The 27,839-nt window shown below is 38.3% G+C and overlaps 1 protein-coding gene across 1 annotated transcript in view; it reads left to right on the top strand.

Moving 5' to 3' along the window:
• The first annotated feature begins 15,487 nt into the window (after positions 1 to 15,487).
• Positions 15,488 to 27,839, top strand: part of LOC114667110 (protein AHNAK2) — a 93,644-nt gene continuing 81,292 nt past the window's right edge. The window contains exon 1 of the mRNA XM_051919751.1: positions 15,488 to 15,864. The gene's annotated coding sequence lies outside the window, so the exon portion shown is untranslated. The remainder of the gene's footprint in view (positions 15,865 to 27,839) is intronic.

The following is a 27,839-nucleotide window of genomic DNA, read 5'->3' as shown; positions in this document are numbered from 1 at the left end:
CGATTTATCAATAACTCGTTTGTACTTTTCATTAGTGACATGCCTTCGGAGGACAATTTAATTTAAGAACAGTTTATTGATTTGATAAATGATGGGGGTGCAAAACATGTTTTCTGTGAAATGTGTTGTAGTGATTTTTGGATTGAAATGGCACAGTCCTATCCCGATGTTGCAAAGATGGCTCTAAGAGTGCTGATTCCATTTGCAACCACTTATGAGTGTGAGACGGCTTTTTCCACACTACTTACTATCAGAACAAAATCTCGAAACAGATTAGACGAGACAAATGATATGAGAGTTGCGCTGGCAAAAACAAAGCCAAACATACAAGAACTGGTTAAGGCAAAGCAGATGCATCCATCCCATTAAAATTTTAACTTAAATTTAATACCTAAGATGTACGTAATATTTTCTGAATAAATAATTGTCAAAAAATGTTCTATTCACAGCAGCCTGTACCTATGCAGTCCCGCGCAGTGGGTATGTGGCACCCTTGTGCAAAGTATTTGGCGCCCTCAATTTTCTTGAAATAATATTGATTTTTAAAATTTTTAATAAAAGGGTCCGCGAGCCATCGAACAATTTTTAAAGGGACCGCCACGCAAGAAATTCTAAAGAAGTTTGAGAATTGTTGTTGTAGATGGAGGGGATGTCAAACTTGACAACTGTAGTATGTAATCTTGTTGCCCGAGTATGTTAGATTATTTAACTAGAAATGAAAGGTATGTCAAATTAGAGACTTGCATGATGACTTTCCATTGCAGTTTCCCATTTCCAAAGTCTCGCTCCTTTTTCTAACAATCATTGTGTGCTGCCTGATGGAGCCGGTGCCCAAGCAAAGGCTTTACAGGTATGACAAGTTTCGCTGCAACCTCTGCTCTTTTTTACTTCCATTTTCTTCATTATACTGTGGCATGTAAAACATGCAACATCAAACAGACGATTCGTTTTCCTGTTTGTCAGGTCCAATTCACCTGCGTTCCTTATTCCTCATAGCTGCATTGCATGTATTGTACTGTTAAGTGAGCACTCACTGGTTGTTAGCTCTCATATGTACATAAGTTTACCCCTATGGCTTAAGACAAAATCAGACTTAATTTGGTTGGGGTGAGATGCAGACTGGCTGGACTGAGTCAATGGGTATGTCAACCCACATGACTGGGAATCATGGTAGCTTCGCAAGTGCCGCAACTAACTAAGATTATGTAAGTGAAGTCTGCAACCGAAAATCACTGGAAAAGTTATGTAATGTGACCTGGCCTTTATTCATAGTAAAAAGGTTCTCACACTAGCTTGTATAATTTACCCCTAAGTATTAGTAAAGAATCCAAAGCTTGGACACAAACCAATGAGCTCTGCTGTCTTTCATAGTAGAAGTAAGATGACATCATAAGTCACCAACCACATGACTACCAATGAGTTTGCTGCTACAAATAATATGGCAGTGCCCATGAAACCAACTCAAAAAATGGTGGTGACCCCTAAAAATAATGCTCAGTAACACAAAAAATATGGCAATTTGATGTAATTGTGAAACCTCACAGTCTATAAGAACTCATATTCTGTTTGTCTACTTTTTCCATGTCTGCAGCATCAATTTTCACTCATACGGAAGAATTTATTATCGATGTACCTCTTTCTAGAGAGTGCATAACAATTCCTGTTGTAGTCTACCACTTTGTGAAACTGGAGCGTTTTATGCATAATGAATATCTTACTTGAGTTTTTTTCTATTTATTTATTTGTTTAAAACAAGTAAGATGTGTTTTAACCTGTTATAAGTATCTATCTTAAATAGTTGAGCCTACATTTTCAATTATTGGGTCACATAGAGCTTGAACCTATCCTGCCAACATCAGGGAAAGGCAACAACCAATACTGGATAGAAGGCCAGTCAATCACAGAGCTTTCAAAATCAATATCAGTCCTAATTGGGTGAAATTGTTAAAAAATACATGGGTAGCATGGTAGCACAATTGATAGTGCTGTATCCTCACAGCCCAAATCACCTGAATTCAATTCTCAATTCAGTCAGTGTCAGTGAGGATGTTGCATATTCATCCCTTGCCTGTACAGATTTTCCCCAGATACTCCAGATTCTTTCCACACACCAAAGACTTGCAAGGTAAAGTCAGTTGGTGGCTTTAACTTTGCTCTGTGTGAGTGGTATTGGATGCACCTGATGCTGCTAAAATAGGCAACCTGAGATAAACAAAACAGGCTCAGAAGATGGAAAGATGGTTAGTTTTAACAGTTTCAGGCAACTTATTTATGTAGAGCACTTTGACAAGGTCACAGTTGGATACAAACGCAAAATTTACAAATTGATAGTTACATGGTGAGTACATATCCAGACACAGGCAGGAAATAAAGTGGTTTGAAACTGATAAACATATATGGACCCCAGCAATATGTAATAATAATAATTCTTTGAATTTATATAGTGCTACTCAAAGCGCTTTAAATGGACAGGGGGAAGCCACTTCAACCACCACCAATGTGCAGCATCCACCTGGATGATATGATAGCAGCCATTTTGCACAGTCCACTCACCACACATCAGCAATTAGGTGGTGGTGAGGTGAGAGAGATAGTTAGACAATAAGGGACAGGAGATGATTAGAGGGCCAGAATGACCAGAGTTTGGTGGGCAATTTAGTCAGAACATCAGGATACATCCCACTTTTTACAAAGGATGCCCAGGAATATTTAATGACCACAAGAGAATCAGAACTTTGCTTTTATGTCTATCCAATGGATGGCAACATTTTACAACACAGTCCTGGTGACTGTACTGGGGCATTGGGATCCTCACACAGACCACAGGGTAAGCCCCCTGGTTGGCCTCTTACAGCAGCAACCCAAGCTTTTCTTAGATGGTCTCCCATCAAAATACTAGCTGGGCTTAGCTTCAGGTGGGTTACCTGTTCTGAAGTACATGTGGTGTGGCTGCTAATTATAAATATAATATTTGTATATTAAATAATTGTTGGTTGGTTTATATTGCTGTTAAAAATGATGTTCATATCCACTTTTTATTTCTTAGTTATTTTCAAATGTACAGACAGGTGTTTACTAACTTTATATATTCTCCTGAAACTTTTTGCCAGTCTCCTCAGAGAGAAGATGTTCACTAGCAACAAGGCTCATCCATACTCACTGAGTACCACCAGCAGTAGAGCTGTTATTAATGAGCAGGGTTTAATAACCTTAATGAGGAGAAGATTAATCAATGAAGTAGAGAGACAATGGTTTAAATGCTAATGTGGGTTTTTGGTTGGCAAATTGTTTCTTGAAACACTCAAGGAGAAATATCATATCTGTTAGGAGGATAGATATAAACTGATAATTTCTGTACAAGACATCTGAAGATGAAAGAATACGCAGTATGGGTAATTCTAATTTTCTGATTCTGAAATATTTTTTATCATACAAAGAAAAGTTTAACTAATGTAAGTATTCTAGTAAGAATAGCATTGTGTTTGAAATAAGTATTGGCAGCATTAGAAATAAAACATTTGTTTATTCAAAAACCATCATCGGCTTAAATGATGTCATGAACTGGTTTTACTGACTTGCTTTTACTATATTTTGCCTACAAGCAAGTTTATACTACTAAATATGCAAACAATCTTTTTTTTTTAAAATTGGCCTGGTGAGAGGGAGTGTGTAAGTGTGTGCTGGGATGGATTGGGACCTCATCCAGGGTTGGTTCTCACCTTGGGCTTGATACTGCTGTGATAGAATCGGGGCTTCCAAGACTCTACATTGGTTTAAGTTGTTCAGGAAATGGATGGCTAAATGAAATCCATGAAAAAGAAATTTCATTAAAGTGTTTTCTTACTGCACAAATCCTTTGCAGCAATGAAGTGTATACAGTAATTATCAATAATCCAAATAGCCTCACTTTTTCCAGTCTTACCAGCTTAGAGTTTTTCCCCTGCCTTTCACTCTTAATTATTTGCCATCAGCAAGACAATCTCTATATCATAGGCATCCATACTGGCAGCATGCGGTATGGAATGGGAAACCACACTGGATACATTTATCATAGGGTACCACAGGCCTGGGACAAATGAGTGTTAGCATCAAACTGAAGTGGATAAAAACCACCCACATGAGTACAGGCTGAGCAAGAAAAACTCACATGTAAAGAAAGCATCACACTTTCTGGGTCCCAGTATTTTGAGATGGTAAAGGTATCTGCCATTATACCTCTGTTGAAGCCTAGGCTTTAAAAATGAGAAAAGAGTATCAAACAGAAACCCATTCAGCTAGTGCAAGCTCATCCAAGTCAGTCTTGATCTGTTAGTTAGAATAAAAGTCAGATTCATTTACAAAAGTGAGCTCATACATTAAGCAGAGGGAAAAAACACTTCAGCCCTCAGGAAGCCCAGAACAAAAAGCATCACGTCAAGAGCTAAATCAGTTTTACAGGCAGGGAATGTGGCCAGCACTGACTCCTGGTGTGACTCTAACCAAGTCATGTTCACAGAAACAATTCAACCCATTCTGTGAATCACCTTAAGATTGTGTTAACTATTTAAAATAAAACTGTTAGATAGATAGATCAATTTAAGAAGTCCAATACCAACCACCGATTTCTTGTGTGACTGAATCATTCAATCTGTCCCTTTGTGCATTGTAGAAAAATTTAAACTATTACACAAACTTGCTTAGAATTGTGTTCACCACCAGTTGACAGTATATACAATTTTGTAGGGTTGTCAGGTGGTGCAGGAGTTAACAATGGCATGCAGGGCTTGATTGTTACAGCAAGTGTGCAAGACAATCTGGTTTAGCTTTCATATCAGATCACAAAGCAGAGTGGGCAGGAATGATCCAGTCAGGTTCACCTCTGAAAGGTCAACCAACTTGTTTAATGTGGAAAAACAAAGTCCTGTAAGTCTGTTCTTTAGGCTCAAGGTTTAGCTGTTGGTCTAAGCCTTTGCTAACTCCTCTCACGTGATGCATTTCCTAATTATACTGTGATCATATAATTGCGGGGGCTTGCATACTTAAGTGGGGCAAGCATATGTGTTTGACCATTACCATTATGAAAGTCTTTTGAGTTTTTCACTTGAAAAAAAATGTCAGTGGCAGCAAGCACCTTCAGAGGGCACAGAGAATGGAAAGAGAACTGAACTTATTCAGCATTCATCTATTCATTCTTTGAAATTTCATTAAGCACATGGAGGTGTGGCTTATCTTGCCAATTAGATCCTGTTGTGTAGCCCTGCCACAACAAAGCACAACAAGGGAAGTAGGCCTCCACAAACCTTCACACAAGGCCAGACCTGCCCTTAATTTAGATCTGGATCTGTGAATTTGGCCTCACCCCAACTCAAAGGCAGGCTTCAGCCTACACAGGCTCAGAAATGGGGCTGAGCCTATTAAAAGTTCAAAAATAACCAAATGGTCACAAAGAGAAAAACTGTAAAACCTAAAATTCAAAAAATTTAAAAAATATTTTATAATCCGAAAGATTATTAGTCAAAAAAAACAGCACAAAAGGCAAGAAGGGAAAACACACAGAACAAAAATGAAGCAAAAAGTAGGCATAATCTAAGGTGAACACATCTAGATAAAAATAACCTTATTCAAGAACTATGGGACAAAATCAGAAATGTCCAACAAGCAATGCTCATAAATGAAATGCAGGAATCAAAACAAAGCAATCCTTAAATGCTTGCTGGAGCAGTCCACCAGCTGACTCATTAGGTGGTCCTGTCTCATTTTGCTCCACATGAAGGAGATAGGGCAGATAACACAAAATACTACATAGAAACTAAAGACACAGAATAGTGAAATAATTAATAAACACAATATCAAAGAAATTTATAACATTACAAAAATACATAGATAAAACAATACCAAAAACAGAATTAATAACATAATATGAAAAATATATTTACATAAAAACAAAAAGATTAAACAAACTAAAATAAACTTGAGGCTGTACCATAACAGAGCCAGCACTAGATGGTATGCCAATTCTTCATGGAGTTTCACTAAACAAATGACAATTGTAATTAAGAAAACTGTGAAGTTTAAACTCCAAGGGGCCTAGCGGTGCAGTGGTTAGCACCTTTGCCTCACAGCTCCAGGGTCCTCGGTGTGATTTCCATCCAAGTCACTCCCCGCTGTGCCTACATAGGCTTTCCTTCCATACTTTAAAAACATGTTCCTTACCAGTGGGCTTGACTTGCGATGAACTGGCACGCTGGAAGGGTTGGCTTCTACCATGTGTCTGCTACTGCAGAGTAGTCCCCTCATAAACCTGATCTGGAATAAATCAAGTCAAAGAATGGGATATTTAAATAGCTTTTTAAATTATACTTGGAAACTAAAATTTCATTTATAATTTCTAGTTCTTTGTTGTGTTTATTCTATTTTAGTTACTATTTCAAAATAGAGCAAGATATATAGCTCATGAAAATGTAAATTTTCATTTACTAATAGCAGAGATCATGGTAAGTAAATATGAACTGTACTGTAAAAATATGGTGCATCAGTAGACATCCATCTACTCACTCACTGATCCATTACTGAACCAGTTTAATCCAGTTCTGGTACTATAGCCTATCACAGCAGTAGTAAGCAACAAGCAAAACACAACACTAGAAGGGGGTGCCAGTCCACCTCTGGGCACACTCACACCTATACTGGGCCAGAATAGAGCTGCTGACATACCAAGGATGTGTGCATTTGGGATAAGGGAGACAAAACAGAATAGCTAGAGAACAACCAACAGAAAATAAGTGCAAACTAAACAGACAATGACCAGGAAGGGATTAGAAGAGATGACTCTGGAGACCTGTGAGGCAGCAGCACCAACCACAAATGTCAACTTGGCAACCGTCTTGTAATATTTGTTCTAGTTTTAAATTAGTAAAGCAATATGCATTAATTCCTTTCTTGGGCGTATTATTTTATTTAACTGTTAGATTAGCCACATACAGGCAGTATCTTCCCCATCTTCTCAGTCCTGCTGATTGACTGTTTGTTTTCTGCACATTTTTAGACTGTTCATATTTTCAATAAAGTATGAACACTGCCACGGTGTTTACAAGATAAAATCAACTTTTTTCAAACACTTCCTTCACCAGTCTATTTGGTTAACTTTTTCTGTCATAGCGATGCAAGGCCAGAACTTATCCCAGCATCATCAACACAATCATCATAGTCTTGGCCGGAATGCCAGTCCATTGCAGGGCACACTAATGCTCACACCTACTCTCAGTCTGTATGTACAAATATTCTAATCACCATCTTTGTATATTTGGCGTATGCCTTAATCCTCGATCCGGATACAGCTGTTTTCATACATGTTGTTGACTAGCATGTGCAAATAAGACTTTCATTGTACTCTGTACACGTGACCCTACATAATCTTCTAAAACATATTTTACAAATGAAGCACAAACAGTTAAAAAGATTTGCTCAGAGTCACATAGTGCTTCAGAGGTGGGAATTAAACCAACAACCTTGTGGTGTGAGGTCCAGTCGTTTAGCCACTACACTCTATTGCCTTCCTAAAGCGTAATGTGTAAAATATTCATTTTATTTATTTCTAACAGCTGCGGTGGGTTGGCACCCTGCCCGGGATTGGTTCCTGCCTTGTGTCCTATGTTGGCTGAGATTGGCTCCAGCAGACCCCCGTGACCTTGTGTTCGGATTCAGCGGGTTGGATAATGGATGGATATTTCTAACAGTAATAATACAGAATAATGCAGGGAACAGACGATAATTCCTACAGGCTCTCTACATCAGTGGGGGCAAAACCATCCTGATGCCAACCGAGGGTTCTATGAATTGGGGACTATTGAAGTAATTCGAGGGATGGCCCTGAATTTAACCCTACTTGCGGTTTGACTGGCAACTTCTTGCCAGTGCTCACTGAATCTAAATTAAGGGCTGACAGGGCAGAGAGGCAGACAAGAAGTGAAATTTAGGTATGGAAACTCCCTATTTATTCCCCCTAATAGATTAGGGGGTCACAATCTGACTATAAAATTACAAAATGTGTCTTTCGATTGTTCACCAAACAGCCCCACATCTCAGTATGGCACAACTGTTGATTTTTCACATACAGGGGTGTGTCTCTGGTTGGCTGCACAAATATAAATAAAAGCGTGCTCGATCAACTTCAATTATTTTCTCTAATGTACTTTCTGTGTCATTAGACTGCTTTGTAAATACCGATACATTGCCACAGTAACAAAATAACACCCATTTATTCATCATTGAATCAGCCTAAACTAATTTACAGTTATTGAGGCTGCTGCCTACCCAGACAGTGTTATGAAAAAGGCAGAATTCAGCCTTGGAAAGAGGCAGCAAAAGACAATCTCATTCTTTAATTATATGACCAAAATCATGCTGGCCAGATTTCATCTGATTTACTGTATATAAAAACAGGGTGCCAGGCATAGACCATTTAAGAAACTGGCCTACATTTTGGGGGCATTTAAAGAAAAAAAAAACAAAGCTACAACCTATTCCTCATCGCCAGAGATTGACATTTTTATGAAGATGTCTCTCCTTTAGGAATGAAATACTGCAGATATTAGATTAACTTGTCGAAACAAGTCTCATACCTTTGCTTTATCCCATAACTTTTTATCTATGCTTCAGCAAAGGTACTGACCAAGAAGTCACTGAAAACAATTATGCTTGAATAGGTTTTATTTAACCAACAATTGAAACTTTATGTAATATCATGCTTTCAATTATTAAAAAACATCCCAAATTACTTTAAATATTAACATAAGGTATATGTCATTAAAGCCAAGGCTTGCATTGTAATATTCCAGAGGAATTTAAAACAGTGGCCTTAAGCTATGTGATTTGACCTCCGAGCCCCTCCACCACATTGCATAGCTAAGAGACACAGGTATGTACTGCTTGAGACAAAAATTAACAAAGCTCTGAAATAACTTGTGAATTGCAGTGCTTATAAGAAGACTTTATCCCCTTGGAAGTTTTCAACAATTTATTATTATACAATATTGAATCACAGTGGTTTTAATTTGCCTTTTTTGACACTGGTCAACAGAAAAAGACTCTTCATTTACATTTACTTATTTGGCTGATTCCTTTATCCAAGGAGACTTACAACTTTTATGATACAACTAGCCATGTGCGCCCAACTACGTTGTGCGTGTTAAAGTTGTCTGTGAAGGGCTCCCTGTTTAAACGCGGCTGCCAGTCGTGAACTGGGCCCTTCGTCGCACAGCTTTATGATTTTTTATAAGGGAAACAAAATTACAAAAGAAAACCCTTGGACATTGATTCGATAGGAATGGCCTACTCGGAATCACTGTCCGAATAGTAATTATGTGGTGGTGTAGGAGCATTTCTGCTTCTCTCCGTTCACAGTCCATCTCGTTTTCACGATGCTGTTGTTTCCTCTCACAATCTCTTCTCAACCTTTCTCCAATCTCGCAGGTTGCTTTGTGGCAATCCAAAGAGTAAGGCAATATACACGGAGCAATGGTTATAAAAGGGGGACACATAGGTATCCAGGCTCTTTAAAGCATAAATAGGGATCACTTCACTGACATGTGAGCAAGCCGCAGTACAACTGTGAGACGCGCAGCACTCGCCGGCTACAACGTAACAATAATAATTTCAGGAACGTGCTGTTACGTTGTCATTCATTTTACCCACTGTCTTTCTTGCATCCATATGTTACGTAGGCACGTACCTTTTATCTTCGGCAATCTCATTCTCTAACCAGGCCTCAGGAGCTAACCAGCGTAACACTGTCCACCACCCCTTTCGTTATTCTGGCACATTGTTGACATCTGTGAGTAACAACAACGTACTAAACTGGAAGGTGGTCTACGCATGCATGGAATTCGCGGAGAAACAAAGATCAAGATCCAAATGAAGATTATATATAAAGATTGGTTACATTTGTTTTGGTTATCCAATCAGAGCAAAGGCAGGTCAAGTGACTTGCTCATGGTTGCAGAGCATCAGTCACAGGATTTGAACCCACAACCTCAGGGTTTGGAGTCCAAAGCCTTAACCACCACACTACACTGCCTGCTTCTTCCATGCCAAACTTAAAAACAGATCTGTGCATGTGGTCTAAATTAATTACAAATATAAAACACAAAATAATTCATTTCGAAAGTATTCACACCCTTTAAAGTCAGTATTTAGTAGATGCATTTTTTGCAGCCATGACAGCCTGAAATCTGTGTGCACAACTTTGCACTCCTGGACACTGCCATTGTTTCCCAGTTTATTTTGCCAAACTCTCAGACTCTGTCAAGTGAGTAAACAGCCTTTTGTCAAGCCATTCTCCATTGGATTAATGTCACGACTCTGACCCAGCCACTCTAGGACATTATTTTGTTGTTTTAAAACCATTCCTAAATAGCTTTGCTATACAGTATATTTCATGCTTGGAGTTGTTGTTTTGCAGGAAAACAAATCTTCTACCATGGCGCAAGTTTTTTTTGCAGACTGCATCAGGTTTTCCTCCTGGGTGGCATGATGACTCAAAACTGCTCTGGTGTAAGTGAGTTTCATCTGCAAAAAATCCTGTGGTGACCTGTCCTGGGTTGGTTCCTGTCTCGTAACTAATGCATTCAGTTAGACTCCATGTAATCCTGAACTGAAATATAAGGCTACATGAAATGGATGGATGATAAGACGATAAACTTTACAGTGATAGTGAATTGCAGAAACTGATTTTAACGTTTATTGAGCTAGCAGCACATCCAGATTTTGTTTAAGCTTTGGTCCGGAGACTGCTGATCAACTTTGAATTGGAATAAGAAAGCTAAAAAATACATAGATGGAATACTAAAGTTTACCTTTATTATTTTCTAATGTTTCTATTTTGCTTGTAGTGGAGTGGCAGCCCATCTAAGTTTAACTTTACTCTTAATACTCCCAAACAAGCCTCAGACCAATTCAGCGGGTCCTGTATAAATAGGACAATAAAATTAACCTTGACTTTAAATTACAAAAATATGTTTTGATGCTTCTGTTTGACCTGCCGAAGGCCGACATCTTGTCTGAGCTTGGATCCTGTCTTGTTCTCAATAATAGTAGGCAACCCTGAATTGCAATTACGGGGTTTTAGGAAAAAAATGGAAGAAATGATAAAGTTAACCTTGACCTTCAGTTACAGGAGCTGCTTATAATGTTTCTGTTTAGCCTGCAATAGACTGGCATTCCATCCAGAGTCAGTGTTTGTCTTGCACTTGATGCTTTATGGCAACCATGAATTACAATAAGAAGGTTGTGAAAAGTCAAGCAAAATGACACCTTTTGTTGGCTAACTAAAAAGATTACAATATGCAAGCTTTCGAGGCAACTCAGGCCATAAACTCATTACGTCTTGCCTGAAGAAGGGGCCTGAGTTGCCTCGAAATCTTGCATATTGTAATCTTTTTAGTTAGCCAACAAAAGGTGTCATTTTGCTTGACTTTTCACTACATTCATAATGGCTAACACGCTACAACACCCTAGTAATAAGAAGGCTGAAATAAAGATAGACAGATGGTTTCTTTCCATCTACACTTAAATGTTCTGAGATTTTTCAGGTAAAGAAGGCAGCAGTTTCAAGGTAAGGTAACTTTACTCACTAATTATTGTACCGGATTAGGTGGTGCATTTTAATTAGCACATTCCACTGTACTCTGTACACATGACAACAATGACAATATATGATGGTGGGTCAAATGAAAACCCTAAAATTTTGTTTAACCCCATACCATTGTAATGTAAATTGGTAACCTCATTAGCAAGGACATTGAGCGTGTCATTGGTGAATGAAGGTTCAGTATGGTGACACACGTTTGTCACTCCAGCAAGTGTCATAAGTCCCAAAAGACCGTGAGTTTTGTAACAGACTCTTCTTGACTGGGTTAGACACACTGAGTAGTGACAGCAGCGTCAATTGCAAATGTTGAACACTTTGTGACAGAAAACCGTTGTGTGTTGGTGAGCATTGGTCGTGGCTCAGAAACCACGTGCTCCATTTCCACAAGGTGTGTGTCACAGCAGATGACTCCAGAGTTGAAATAACAAGATGCTGATGCCTGTCGGCAAGTTTGAAATAGAAGGTGATAGCTTCCTAGCAAGATTTGTTACTGGAGATGAAACCTGAGTTAACGGCCACCAGCCAGAAACTGGCACTAAACCTCGCTCCAAAGTAATTACCACATCTATGGACCACTCAAAGAGGTGATGGGCAAAAAGACTTTCAAGTTAGATGAAGAGGTGCAGCAGGTGGTGCATGAGTGCCAGCACATGCGACCAAAAATACATTATTCCTAAAGAAATCCATGCACTTTGTGAGCACTGGAATATTTGTATCAAATGCCATGGAGATTATGCAGTTGTATAACACATTTGCTGCAATGAATTATGAAAAAAATAATTCATCTAGTAAAAAAATGTTCATCTAGTAAATGATTCACTTAACCTTATGGTGCTCCATTCGTAACAATACAAATAAACAATTGTACATTTATGAATTTATAAAATGCATGACAGAGGCTACCATGGAAAGGCAGTATATAAAACAGGATGTCTTGGCATTTTGTGTATTATTTTAAAAGAAGCAATCCATTTAATGTTGCAAAGTTATACAGGTGCATACTATCATTCTCAAAGTGTCGCCTGCATATACAGGTACATAAACAGTGAGCTTCCTTATTTGCACATTCATATTTTGCATATATGTTTCTTGGCCTTTTTTCCCAGGTGTAGCAGTTTTTTAGTCATTATGTTTATATGAACAAAACATCTTATATAATGACACACCCTGCCATGGTAATATAAAGTTTAAAAAAGAATTCATCTTTAAAAAATGGCTTCTCCATCATCTGTCCTCACACCCTAAGTAATTATCTCTCCTCAAATATTAGGAATATTTGCCATGAAGTAGATCAGACTTTTTAACTATACAAATACAATATATGGCCTCAACAATTTTAACTAGCTTTATCCCTGCTTCTTCCAAAAAGATGTGCAGGTTAGGCCAATTGGAGACTCTAAATTTAAAATCTTATGGAGGAATGTTAAGATGGGAAACCTTGTCCTATAGGAAGCAACTTCTGAAAAGGATTTAGGGGATTATTTTCACACAATATTTTCATCATCTAAGCAATGAGCAGAAGTGATTAAAAAGGCAAATAAAATATTAGGTGCAACCCTAAAAACTATTGAATATAAATCAAGGGACACTATGCTCTGGCTAAACAAGTTGAAGCAGAAACCTTCACATCCTTTAAGAAGTATCTAGATGAGGTACTGGGGTATCTTAGCTATTAGTTAAACAATGGCCTTGATGGACTGAATAGTCTCCTCTCGTTGTCAGATTTCTTGTGCACTCTGCAATAAACTGCCATCTCATTCCCGATTTGTTCCCAAACTATGCTGATTGCTGCTAGGATTGGGATCATGATTTGGATTAAACTAGAAGATGGATGGATGGACTTGTGATATTATTTAAAACTAAGTCTGAATTTCTTTCATCTATGTTGCAGATGACAACTAAACAAAGGTTCTTTAATTCTTTACTTGGGGGCTTTGCCCCCTGCTTGCTTTGCTCGCCAAAAACCCCAGCCTGTGCAACGCACCGTTGTGAAAAGGGGGGCTGAACATAACCCAAGGAGACACAGTCACTCCTCTGAAACGGTGATACAATGTGAAACAAATATTTTTTTTTTTACCTCCTCTTTGCTCGATCAGCTGCAGGATTGCTGCATGATCTGCATCTCGTGCAGCACTTTGAATGTTTAAAATCCTGTACAGCGGCTGTCCTTTTGTCTCACTGCCTTATCTCTCTTCTCCCCGAGACATCCTCTGCTCCCGAGGCGCGCCCCTATCAAGAGGAAGATTTTCTATTCTTTTAACAGAGAGATGGAACTATCCCCTCGAACTACACAAAGAGCTTGATTCACTCCTGAAAGAGACTTATGTTTGTTTGAAGTGTCTGAATAACATTTCTGTCTCTAAAATCTCCTGTGTATCTGTGACCCAAGCGTGACAGCGTATGTGGAATTCGCTTTCACCAAACAACAAATCTTTCTAATTCGCGCGGATACGCCTCTTCGTTGGGAAGAAACACTATTCGATCTCTTTCCGCTATTCTGTTATTTCACCAAGTAATAATTTCCATTTGTTTGCGCTAATGCAATCTTTACTATCATTTTTTTGAGACTTTTTAATTTTCCTACTTCCATTTTCGCTAAACTGCTCTGCATGTGTATCGTGCCAATGTTTTTGAAATCTTTACGACGTTCTACTTTGTCATCTACTCTTTGTCTTTTTCCGGCCCCAGGCGTGGTTAAATCTCTTGGCACAAAGTCTAGTCTTGCGGGACATGAAAGTGTCTTTCTGAGAAAGTCACGTTTCGTCTCGTCCCAAGATTTTTTTTTATATAATAGAGAGATAACTTTATTTTAAGTGAAGACTGAAATTTGCAAATACAGATTTGGTCTTAATAATTACTGGTATGAATACAACTTTACGTTTAAATTAAGTCATTGCCTGCATTAGAAAGAAGTCCTTCTATAATGAAAGATAATGGAGTATTAAAATAGAGGACAGTGATGCAGACAAACGTCTATTTGGTAATATGACAACTATGGTCATCAACATGGATTAATATGGATTAAATCTAAATTTAATTTTATAAACAGACTAGGAATAGTGACCACTATAAAAGTTCAGGCCACCGATGTAACCCTTTATCATGACATAAATGATTGAAAACATAGTTCATTTATTAGTTACTCTTATGATCATTATGTCATAATACTATATACTATAGCTAGTCACTTTAGATTCACTCAAAAAGTTTAAGATTTGTTTAAGAAATGAAACAGCTGACATAGTGGCATGCTGTAGCCCTACAGCTCCAAGCTCCTGGGTTATATTCCTGGTCTGGCCGCTCTCTCTGTGGAGTTTCTGTATTTACTCCAGATTTGTGTATTTAGTTAACTAGCATCTCTTAATTGTCTTGGCATTCATGATTGGGGTCTATAATTAAGTATATCCTACAATTGATGATGCAACCTTGGGGTGCTAAGAGAAGCTATATTTTCCCCCTACTCTGAACTGAACTAAACAGGTTTAGAAAATGGATGGATGGATAATCTAAATCTATATGAGCTGTATGGAAGCATCAACCATCAGAATCAGTGTCCCTGCACTTATTTTGGATGCTTATATCTGTCCATCCATTCAATGAACCCACTTTCACGAAATTATGATCTTCTGAGAATAAAAAGGCAGTCTTTTTATGCAATTCATTTTTATCTGCTGCAGGGCTTGGGTGTTTGAAATTGGATAGGAGATATTAAAAAGGGAGGCTTGTTTGCCTTTCGAGATGATATGCTATCTCCAAATGCATTTTTTTTTAAATCTCCACCCATTGGAGTGCCTGTTTGAGCAAGGAACATTATTAAAAAGCTTCAGTTTGTGTGTAGAAGTGACATCAGTCATTCAGTACTGAGTCACAAGGCAGCAGCGGTAAGGGAAAGAAAAAAGTAGTTGAACGGGGCGGGGGACTCGCTAAATAAAAGTAGATCAGCTGCTGTTGCTCTTCTGCTGGCATGTGTGTGGACTGCTTTGGTTACATGCACGTCCGTCGCTTACCACTCCTGCACTTCTAAGACAGGGATAGCAGCCAAGACAGGCGTTTGCATTCGCTATTTGTCTGGACAGACCACCCCCCTGCAGGTTTACGCTGCAGAATGTAACTCCTAGAAAAATTCCATCCTCAGTTCCAACTTGGACTCTGGTAAACAGAGTTGGCTTCAGGCGTCTCCCCCTGGGCTTAATTCAACTTCAGGGCCACTTTGCTGCAACTTCAGAGTCTTTGCTCCGGTAAGTCTACCTTACAATAGAATTATACTACAAAGTTCTTGCATCCATTAATGCTAGCAGAAGTTGTTAAAGTTTACTTGGCATTAATTATGAATAAAGTCATATGCCTTTGGTAATGATCTGAAAGTGGTATTTAGACCTGTGAGAATAAGAAGCTTGACATTTGCTTTATTTACTCATGCAGTACAAGTAATCGGGTTCTATTATTGTATGAGCTTTATACTAGAAAAATGACAAAATGTAAAAATGAACACTAAAAAAATATTTTTGTGCATTTACAAATAAGGACCATGTTTGTGTGTATATGTATATATACATGTGCATATACAGTAGAGTACATAAATAGAATTGCAGGTTCAAAACAAGGAGTCTAAATGGCAGATATAAGTGTGTGCAAATAATAAAACTACTTGTTTAGAAAATAAAAGGTGGAGAAAATATATAAAGGTTTGGATTAGGGTATGTTACTTACCTTTATATACTATGTAATAATGGAAAAGATATTTAATAAAATGGATGAAAGTGGTGGTGGCTCAGTGGAAAGGGATCTACTGTTGTCCTAAGCTGACTTGTGCACTGGGCCACCCATTACAATAGCACTCCCTCAGCTTCAGGTTAGGGGTTAAATGGACTGTTTATAGTTATTTTGTGTGGAAATAGTAGCCATGAGAATGCCGCCTCCTTTTGGCAAAATATATTTTTATATATATATATTGTTTTGAGTTTGCAGTTGTCAAGTCAAATTTATTTTTGTATGGCGCTCTTCACTAAGTACAGCCTCAGAGCACTCTAACAAGTTTAGAGGTAAAATTCAATTACAAAATAAGGCTTTACAAAATGCATCCATCCATCCATTTTCCAACCCGCTGAATCCAAACACAGGGTCACGGGGGTCTGCTGGAGCCAATCCCAGCCAACACAGGGCACAAGGCAGGAACCAATCCCGGGCAGGGTGGTGCCAACCCACCGCAGGACACACACAAACACACCCACACACCAAGCACACACTAGGGCTAATTTAGAATCGCCAATCCACCTAACCTGCATGTCTTTGGACTGTGGAAGGAAACCGGAGCGCCCGGAGGAAACCCACGCAGACACGGGGAGAACATGCAAACTCCACGCAGGGAGGACGCGGGAAGCGAACCCAGGTCCCCAGGTCTCCCAACTGCGAGGCAGCTGCGCTACCCACTGCACCACCTTTACAAAATGCACATGCATAAAAATACAGATTAGTTTAAACACCTTATAAACAAAGCAATTTCAATCTTTTTAACACAAAATGCATATGCCTATTTATTATATTTTTGATATAATTGTGTGTACATAAATGTACAATTATGTTAATATGTGCATATATCTGTGTTTATGTGTATATATGTAGCATATGAATATATCAAATGCTATATATATATATATATATATATATATATGAATGTAAAGACTTGATTACAAAATATGAGGTTGAAAAAGTAATTACATATAGTGTTGAATTTGTGTACAAATGTCAGGCATTGAGCCACATTCTGCACAGCATACCAATCAGTTTGATTTATGGGAAATGTCATGGAAGGCATTGTTCTTTGGCTAGTAGGGTATTAATCTGGTATATTATCCAGGGCTAGCCTTGTTTTAGAATAAATTAGTTCAGAAGATGTGAGGATACCATAATGTTTCATTGTATGATAAATAAGGAGTAACCTGGTTGCGCTGGACTAACTGTAGCTTACCAACCAACAACTGTGCATTTTTAATCCAGCAGGCTAAATTATGCATTTCTCCTGTCCACAACTGAACAGTACACAGTGTTTCATTCAAACCTAGGTAGAGGATAGCCAATATAATGCTCTATATGTTCATTTGTTTCAGTAAAACATTATTAACATCATAGCTTAAAATCTTGTTTTTCGGTTGAATCTTATCAGGATGCCTCTTCAGACTTGGACTTTTACGCAGTTACTTGTTACTCTGAACTTCTTTAGCAATGCTAGCTTACATAGGTGGACAGTTTTTGGCTAAAACTCATTCAAACAGTCTCCATAGGAACATATTGAGAGTGTAGCTTCAATAGATCTAATCACAGAATCACTGTGTTTGTAAACTTTCTTGCAAGTAAAGGAGTGATAGGGTGGAACTGTCTACATTTTTAAGATGCAGAATGCAACAATAGGAGGCACGGACTATTTGGAGATTCCTGCACTTTTTATTGGTCCAGCTTTGGTATTCAGATATCAGCTGAGACAGAAACATGGGGTGACTGCCTAGCCCTGTGGCGTGGCAGGCAGTACACATAGTGTTTTTGGCTCCAGCTCCTTTATGTTGTTTATATGCAACAATGGACAGTATGTCAGCCAAGTGTGGTGTAGTGACTGCATAGCCTCATATAATGGGTGATTAGGTGACTTAATATGTGAAGTGACTAAATGTGCTGAGACTATGAGTGGAAGGGTTAGGGTTCAATCAAGGGTGGAGCACAAACTGCTGCCAGGACTATTATACATACATAATGGATTTTGATTATAAAATATACTATAATTAAAACATAATCTATTTCAGGGTAATAGGTGCTACAGTCTGTCCCTTACAGTGCAAAGAAGGAACTAGCCCAAGACAAGAGAACTGGTCCTTTTACACTTTTACACACACAGCCAATTGTTCTTGTAAGCCCTATTTAGAGTTGCTAGTTAATCCAAATTGTACATCTTTGAGAGGGAAACCAGAACTCAGAGAAAAACTTGTTTAGATCCTGGTGCAGTGACGGTGTGTAAGTTCCATACAGGCAGTGACTAGGCTGGGATGAAAACTACTAATACTACTATTAAAACTATTTAAAATTCAGAAAATAAATAAATAAATAACAACTATAAATCACTAAAAGCACACTGAAAGACATAGGTCTTAAATTTCAGTTTAAAAACAGCTAATAATGTCGAGTTCCGAAAATACTGTGGTAGTTTATTCCATAGGCGAGGAACAATGGTGCAAAATGCTCTATCAGCCATTGTAGACAGCTTTGGGACAAGCAGAGAATTACAGGATGCAGACTGGGGAGAAATAGCAGAAGTAGATGGAGTAAGTAAGTCCCAAAGATATGAGTGGCAGTAAGACCCTTGTATATGAAGAGCAGAATCTCATATTGGTCTGCTCCTTAAGAGCAATGTAAAGAAAAAAGCACAACAATTATAGAGGGATACTTCTGCTTATTACAGGGTACACATATAATGCTATTTTGGATGTATGGTAACTTCTGGATGGTCTTTTGGGAGAAAGCAACTAACAATGAGTAATCCATACACATGCATCTGCATACTGACATTTTTAAATTTATATAAGAATTTAATACAGTAGATCCCAGTTGTTACTTTAAGTAAATTCTGCAACAAGAACTGGGGGATGCAATTTGAAACTTGTTAAGGAATTTTTCTTCAGACGCAGAACTATAGAAACGGAATAAATCACTAAGTAGTGTTGTGGAGAGTAGAACTTTACGGACCTTCAAATCTTGACTTGATATTATTTTGGACAATCTAGATTAATAGGAATGATGAGCTTGTAGGTCTAAATGGCCCATTCTCGTCACAGCTTTTCTAATGCTCTGGAGCTTTGAGGTAGCAGCACTAACCACTACACATTTTTCTTCATAATATTGCTTACTTTAATGTGTAATGGTAGTGGAAACTCAAGTTTTTGGACTCAGTGATAAGTTAGGCATTGGGCCCCATGGTGTACACTATATACCAACCAGCTTGATTTATGGGAAAAATCATGGCAGGCATTGTTGTTTGGCTAAAAGGGTTCCTCTTATATTTATGGGGTCTTTCACCTCAACAGATGAGTAATGTCAGACTTCCTTCATACCAGACAGCGCAAAGGTTAAGAAATTCATCAGTACACACTTGAGTATTTTCAAGTCATTATTTTACATATTGATTTTACGGTTTTATGGTTTGATGTCAGATTATTTGTAGGCTTTTCTCGGAATTGTAACATTTCTTCATGATTTTCAATCATCTATCCATTTTCTAAACTTACTTATCCAGAGCAAAATTATTTAACTGCTACTACAGCTAAACTTGTTTTTAACAGTTCTCTGTAGTACTCTTCTTTGCCTTGTAAATTGTCCAGTGCAATACTGATTGATTGACTGATTGATTTACAACAAGCAAGTTCTCAAAGAAGTTAAAATTTCTGTCTGTCAATCCTATGGACCCGGGTTCCATTCTAAGCCCGGTTACTGCATACAATAACATTTGCACATCCTCCCCATGTCTTACATGTATTTGCTCACAACAGTCGAGTTTCCTCCCTCATTCCAATGATGGGCATGTCATGTAAACTGGCAGCTCTAAACTGACCTGGTATGGGTGTGCGTGCGTGTGTGCCCAGAATTAGGGCTGTGATCCCATCCAGGGTGGATTCCTGTTCATGCTTTGCCCTTTGGGTCCCCTTAAAACCAAAAAAAAAAAAAAAACAGTTTCAGGAAATGGACAGATGATCGACAAGTTTACAGCATTTATTTTGCCTTGTAAATTTGGGTACAATAATACTTGCTTACTTCCATCTCTCCATTTATCTATCCATTCATTATTAAAATTTTTCAATGTCTAAGGAAGTCAATGTCTGGGAGAAACCAACGAATAGCAGGAAGAAGCAAGCTTACGTGGGATCCTCAGTCCACTGTAGGGCCCTGATGCATGTATATAGATACTCGAGCTGGGGTCATATAGATTTGTCTTTGCATTGTGGGAAGAAACTGGAGTCCACTGAGGGAATTTTTGTTAACACAAGAGAACATTTTCTCAACACACAGAATGTCCCAATCACAAAATGCTGTAAGGTGCATTATTTAATAGATTCATAATTACTGACACTGGATGACACACAAGGAAAATAATACATACCAGGTTTGCCTTTTATGGCTGCTATTACCACATTCTCTGATACAGTTCCCTCAGACTTCTGATGTCTCTCAACTTGACTCCCAATTTAATTCAACAGTGCTCATCCCTTATTTCTACCAGGTTCAAGACATTCTAAGGTAGAAGATGAGGCCATCAGAGATATTTATATTTTAAAGCCATTCAGAACAAAAATAAAGAATGGTGTGCAGGGTGTGGGCACAGCTGAATGTAGGGCGGGTCACAGATTTAGCAGCTTACCGTGTTTAATCTGTATGGCACTGAACAACTAGTCATGGTTATGGGTGAGTCGCACAAGGAATGCTGCAATTCCTTTTCCCACTTAAAAGCAAAGTAAGTCAAATAAGGGTGGTGTTACAGCATGGTGTTTCTACTATTTGCGCACACTGTCACTACATTCATAGGCAGCAAACTTTACTTGCATTTCCTTTACACAACAGCGATCTAGGCCTCTGTCAGCAAGGTCCTCTTACTTTCTTTGAAATACAGGTGGGTAAAGAAATGAGAAAGCCATCCGTATAATTATACAAAATGCCTGTAGCCAAATGCAGAATGTCTCATATACACAATACCTTCAGAAAGTATTCAGACCCCTTCACTTTTCCACATTTTATTATGATGCAGCCTTAGGCTAAAATCATTTAAATTAATTGTTCCGCGTATCAAACAACACTGAATACCCCTGACTGACAAAGTGAAAACAGGATTTTGGCAATTTTTTGTGAATTTACTCAAAAGTAAAAAAAAAAAAAAAAAGAAATATCTCATCGACATGAGTATTCAGGCCCTTTATGTAATTCTTCATAGACGGTAAAGAGGAGCAAAGTTTTGTACCCTTGTACTTCTTGTATTTATATTTTGTAATCTTTCCATTCCCTCCTCCTCGTAATTATTATTTGTTTTCTTATTAATCTACCCTGGTCTCTACTGGTGTTGAGTCTGTTCTGGGTTGGGGGTGAACTTTATTGCACCTCACATTAACACAGAAAGAAAGAAAGAAAGAAAGAAAGAAAGAAAGAAAGAAAGAAAGAAAGAAAGAAAGAAAGAAAGAAAGAAAGAAAGAAAGAAAGAAAGATGCAACATAAATACCTAATTGGTCTGAAGTGATACATTCTTATGATGGACTGGCACCCTGACTAGGGCTATTTCCTATCCTTACAACTGATCAGCCAAAACAAGCTATGGGCTCCTGTGATCCTAAAGTTGTTTACAGACAACTCTATCTGCTTTAAATAATTATCCACTTTCCAGAGTAGAATTGCCAAAGTCTATACCAAAACGTGAACAGCACAAGGCAGGAACTAACAACTCTGTCACAGGATACGCTCATGGACGCACCCACAACAGGCCATTTCAGAGTTGTCAGTCCTATTAGCAACATGTCTTTGGATTGAGAGAAGAATATAATGTCTGCCGAGAAAACTCAGGAAAACAACAAAAAAGGATATGAAAACTCCACACATAAGGGCATCCCAGCCGGGAATTAAATGTAACTCCTGACTCTTTAGATCAGCAACACTGTATGTGTTGCACTGTGCCACTCTTCTGACCATATTTAATAAATAACATACATCTTTACTGTTATGAAGTGAACCACTGAATATTTAAAGACGAGGCTTATCTGTGAACATGCCTCAAGCTAAAATGGAGGGTTTCAAGACCAGAAAAAGTAATTGACTAAAATATAATGTGAAATCTAGAAAGCCTTTCTTTTTTGTTGCAGACATCATTATGATAAATCATGAATGCCAAAGTTGTGATTCAAACAAAGATTATAGCAACATAACCTCTATTTATTTAAATTATACCTGCAAAAATGTGTCAAGACGTATACTCTACATCATAAAAAGCATTCCATCTTCCTAAGTCTCTTATGTGGATCATGCACGTACACCTCGCTTAGAAGGCCACAAATTCTTCTTCTTGACTCTTTAACCATTTACTATTAAAATTAATTGTGATGGGGCAAATCGATCTATCAAAAAAAAAAAAATAGGTGTTTCACTCAGTACTCCACATGAACTTTGATGCCACATTTGGTGTCTCATCCAGGTATTGGTGTATATGCATAATTTATTTTTTAATTCCCCATACATGCAGGATAAAAATATATACATAAAATGTACAGACAGATTGACATGGCAGTGCTGCACATAATGCATGACTGGTGTGAGCACTAAAGCATGAATGAAATAAAATGCAACTTAATTGGAATTTTTTTCATCCAACAGTTTTATTGATGCTGCCACACAGACACAGATCTGGGTTCAGTTCCAGTTCTAATAATACTCTTTGTGTTGTGTGTACATGTTTTCCCTGTGTAAAACTAGGTTTCTGCTGCTTGCTCAGTTTTTGTTTTGTAATTCCTAAAAATTATTGGTGGTTCTAAACTGGCCTGGCGTAGCTGTATATATATATATATATATATATATATATATATATATATATATATATATATATATATATAGGCTGGCATCTCATCCAGGGTTGCAATGTGCATTATGTCAGATGAAGTCAGGGTAAGCATTGATCCACTTTGATCCTGCAAAAGAAAAAAAAAGGTTCTGAAAATGAATGGCATAAATTCTTCCATCCATGTATCCATCCATCCATAAAGCCCATTTAAGCCAATTGAGGATGTTTGAGGGCTTTATACCACTAGCATTGACTTCAATTCAGGAATCAAACCTAAAATGAGTACCAAGCCATTATAGGGAGTACATTTCTGATCACATAGGTTACTTGTGTAATTACTGAATTACTTTTTTTATGTGTGTAATTAATGCTTTTTTCTTTTTATAAGCCGGTGCAAACAACACTATAATATGTATTGGTAATGGTAAAAAAGCATATGAATGAAAAATGTAACAACTAACCACACTCCTCTCTATCCCAGCCCAAAAAAAATAAAAATAACACCCTACCCAAAGCTCACCCACATACCCCCAATGGATTTTAATTAAAAAAAAACAGAGATAAGCTTTTTTACACATTTATTAGCAAAGTTAAAAATGTAACACTCTATAACTCTCTGTAATAAGCTTTACAACTTCCTGCAAAGACTCTGTCTACCTCTAAAGTGTTAAAAAAAATAGTGTATCTGGATTCCTGGATGTTTATTTCATCCAAATGTATCCAGCTTTGTGGTTTTGTTTTCCTCTCTTCCCTTGCCACTTATTGTATAGTTATCAGTTTTATTTACAGATTGTTACAAAGAAAACTGAAATATTTTGAGTTACACTCTCATTGGTGTCATCAAGTAGTTATCAAGTGGATAAAAGCAGTTATGAATAAGAGCAATACACTCTTAAAATATATGGTAGAAGCTGAGCCTCTCTTTGAAAAAAGACTAAAACAGGATATCATCATGGCCCGACACAAATCTTATTATGTATAAATTTTATCACACTCAATGCCACTAGAAGGCATCATACTGAATTTGAGATGAAAGTCAACAACTGGAACAAAGTGTGTTTTTGGTGATGTCATTTAACCAATTTACAGAGAAAAGGTGCTCTCTATGGATCACCACGTAACATTTCAATTATGGGTCAAACTCTCACTGAATTGGCATTCTATTCATGGTATCCATTAGAATGCCAGCTATTGACTACTTGCCACTGCCAAGCAGGTCTGTCAGATGCACAGTATGAGCCATGTGGACAGATGTAGAGTGGTCTTCAGGGATGAGTTCTGCTTGTGGAAACCACCAGATTTATGCCTGCAGATAACACAGGCAGCCGTAAAATTTGAACAACATTATTGCACAATGCACTGCCAGGACAGAATGTTTCACAAATGCATCACCATTGTATGTGACTACTAGTCACTTTTGCTGCATTTTAAGGGGTAGTTTGACAATACAGTACATCAAGGAGTGCTCATCACCCATTGTATGCATTTGCATGATGTGCTTGCTTAATAGACATTTTCCAACAAGACAATGCTGAAGCACTTTAAATGCAATCTGATTGTTATGAGTCTACTTTGGCATAGAATCGAAAACCAAGGAACATTAATTGGCTAACTTGCTCCCTCCTGATGCACACCTCACTTCTGAGTTCCAAAATGAGTTACTTAATCTCATGTCAATGCAGTTGAAATCAAAGTCAAAACCACAGAGGGCTTCCATGCCAGATCACAACGCACCCTTAAGCAGCACTGGCCACAAACAATGACCAATATCTGCAATCAGGCTTTTTCCTTGGCAGCTTGCAAGCCTGTACTGTAGGAAAATCCAAGTCTCGCAGGTCTGTTTTCCCCATGTAGAATTTAGCTCCTGTCTCCACATCTTGCCACCCTCTCTTACATGTGTAATGCTTCATTTTCTAATTATATGGCAACCATAACATTGAAATGGCATGGACATTTAATTTGGTCAAACCATACCATTATATGTTTGAGCTTTGTTAAAGTCCTTCGTGTTTTCCACTTTCAGAGATTGACCACATGTTTGTCTTCCATTAATGATGGCTACAGATCTTGTTTTTTTTATGCCGTTGATTTGCACCTTCTTTGCATTTCATAACCCAGTCTTCTCTGTCAATGAAGTTTTCTATGCATACAGATAGGACTTATCAACAGAGTGTCACTCCACGAACAACCCAAATTAGGTGAAGCCAGGAATTAATTTCAGGGAGTAATAGGAAAGTACATAAATCATAATGATGTCTATAAGCAATACATTGGAAAATTCATAAAATATAATCCCCCCTGAAATCCACAACCTTGGCTATACCTTTGAACATAATGCTACTAATTCATAGCTGAGTATGCTTGTGGGCTGCACAAAATGTCTATCAGTCTGCACTGGAAATTCACAGCAAAATAAAACTAATGGTGATGAAGGATCAAGATACTAAATGTCATTATTTTAAAGTGGCACTAACTACAATTTACTAATGTTTATGTTTCATGCACTGTAATGTCTTCATTACTTGTGCAGAAGTAACTGCTGCCTCATAGATGCTCTATGTGAAGTTTGTATGTTCTCCCCATGTCTCTGCGGGTTTTCCTCCAGGTATTCAATTACCTACATCCCAAAGGCATGAAGTTAGGTTACGGCCATGTCACATCAGACAAGTGTTCCAGTGACTTTCAGTTGTAGCCTTCCATCCATCCATTTTCCAACCCGCTGAATCCGAACACAGGGTCACGGGGGTCTGCTGGAGCCAATCCCAGCCAACACAGGGCACAAGGCAGGAACCAATCCCGGGCAGGGTGCCAACCCACCGCAGGACACACACAAACACACCCACACACCAAGCACACACTAGGGCCAATTTAGAATCGCCAATCCACCTAACCTGCATGTCTGTGGACTGTGGGAGGAAACCGGAGCGCCCGGAGGAAACCCACGCAGACACGGGGAGAACATGCAAACTCCACGCAGGGAGGACCCGGGAAGCGAACCCAGGTCCCCAGGTCTCCCAACTGCGAGGCAGCAGCGCTACCCACTGCGCCACCGTGCCGCCCAGTTGTAGCCTTCCTTTACATAATTTTAGTGGATCAAAGGCAGTCAGTGGCATTCTCCTATGACCACCAATCATATAGACTCACTCCAACTAGTCCAACTCGACTCACCCTAAGGCAGCGTTTCTCAACCTTTAAGTATTTACGACCCGAGTTTTCATAACAGTTTTAATCGCGCCCCCCCTAACGTTTTTTTGAAAGGAGCCCACTAATACCAATTTGTTCTTTTTTAATTAATGATATATCATAGATGCATATTTTATTATACCTACTTAACTTTTATCAACATTTATCTAACTCTATATTTATTTTTCTAGTATCAGAATGTAGTTTAAGTTAATTTGTTTAGGTTTCAATAGATGTATTTTTCATATTTTTGATTCTTGTTATCTTTTTTTCACATCTTCGCGCTCCCCTTTTTGTTACTTCGCGCCCCCCTAGGGGGGCCCGCCCCACAGTTTGAGAACCACTGCCTTAAGAAGTCAAACAGGTTTGATTGTGTCTTAAGTCATAGGAGCAGGCTCTGTGTGCATGAGAGGTGAAAACTAATGAATGCTCATCCGGACAAACAATACATATAATGCAGCAATGAGGAACAAGAAACACAGGTGTTTGGAACCTCACAAACAGATAAGAAGCTTGTCTGTCTGATGTCTTGTGGTTTATGTGCCACGACAGAATGAAAAATGAAAAGAAGGACAGTAATAAGAACTGAACTCACCATGCCTGTTAACCTTTTGTACAGCACTGGCTCCAGCAGGCAGCACATTATTGGCTGCCAGAAAAAGGATTAAGCAAGACTGTGATGGAGGGTTGGCACACAATTTGCTGAAATTGAAGTGACGTGATTTTGAGTCATGTAAACCGACATAGCCCCGGTGACAAGATCAGCAACAGTGTCTGGCAAGTCTGACTTACCCTACAACTAGAAGACACGTAATGCGATATTGGCTTAAGTGTCAATTCTAAAACTGTGCAGGTGATGGGTTTGTGAGTATAATCTGTGATGCATTGGTGACCTGTCTAAGTAGGCTTCTGTCTTGTACTCCATGTTGCAGCTACAGTATAGGCTCTGACCTTCTATAAATAGATGTGAGAATGTTATGTTATGTTATGCATTTATCATACAGTGCTATGAGCTACACTGTCATAAAGGGTGTTACACATGTGTTTCCTTTTACTTTTTAACAGAGATGTTTCTCAAAGCAGCCACTCATCCATCATAACTGTGGGAATAAAAAGTGTGGAAATTACACAACAAACAGACTCAAAGCATCTACATACAGTATAATTCATTCTTATGGTACACTAGGGTCTATCTGCACACTCTCTGCACTGAAAATAAAGGGCTTAGGATGGTGTGGTGGCTCTGAGGCTAGGGATCTGCACTGGCAATCGGAAGGTTGCCGGTTCAAATCCTGTAAATGCCAATAGGGACTCTGCTCTATTGGGCCCTTGAGCAAGGCCCTTAACCTGCAATTGCTGAGCGCTTTGAGTAGTGAGAAAAGCGCTATATAAATGCAAAGAATTATTATTTATTATTATCACCTTCCAAAAATTCACTTTGACAATCTTGATGAAATA

Source organism: Erpetoichthys calabaricus, chromosome 16 (assembly GCF_900747795.2).
Source record: "Erpetoichthys calabaricus chromosome 16, fErpCal1.3, whole genome shotgun sequence".
Lineage (NCBI taxonomy): Eukaryota > Metazoa > Chordata > Cladistia > Polypteriformes > Polypteridae > Erpetoichthys > Erpetoichthys calabaricus.
Note: the sequence above shows the minus strand (reverse complement) of the source record. Positions and strands in the feature narration are given on the sequence as shown.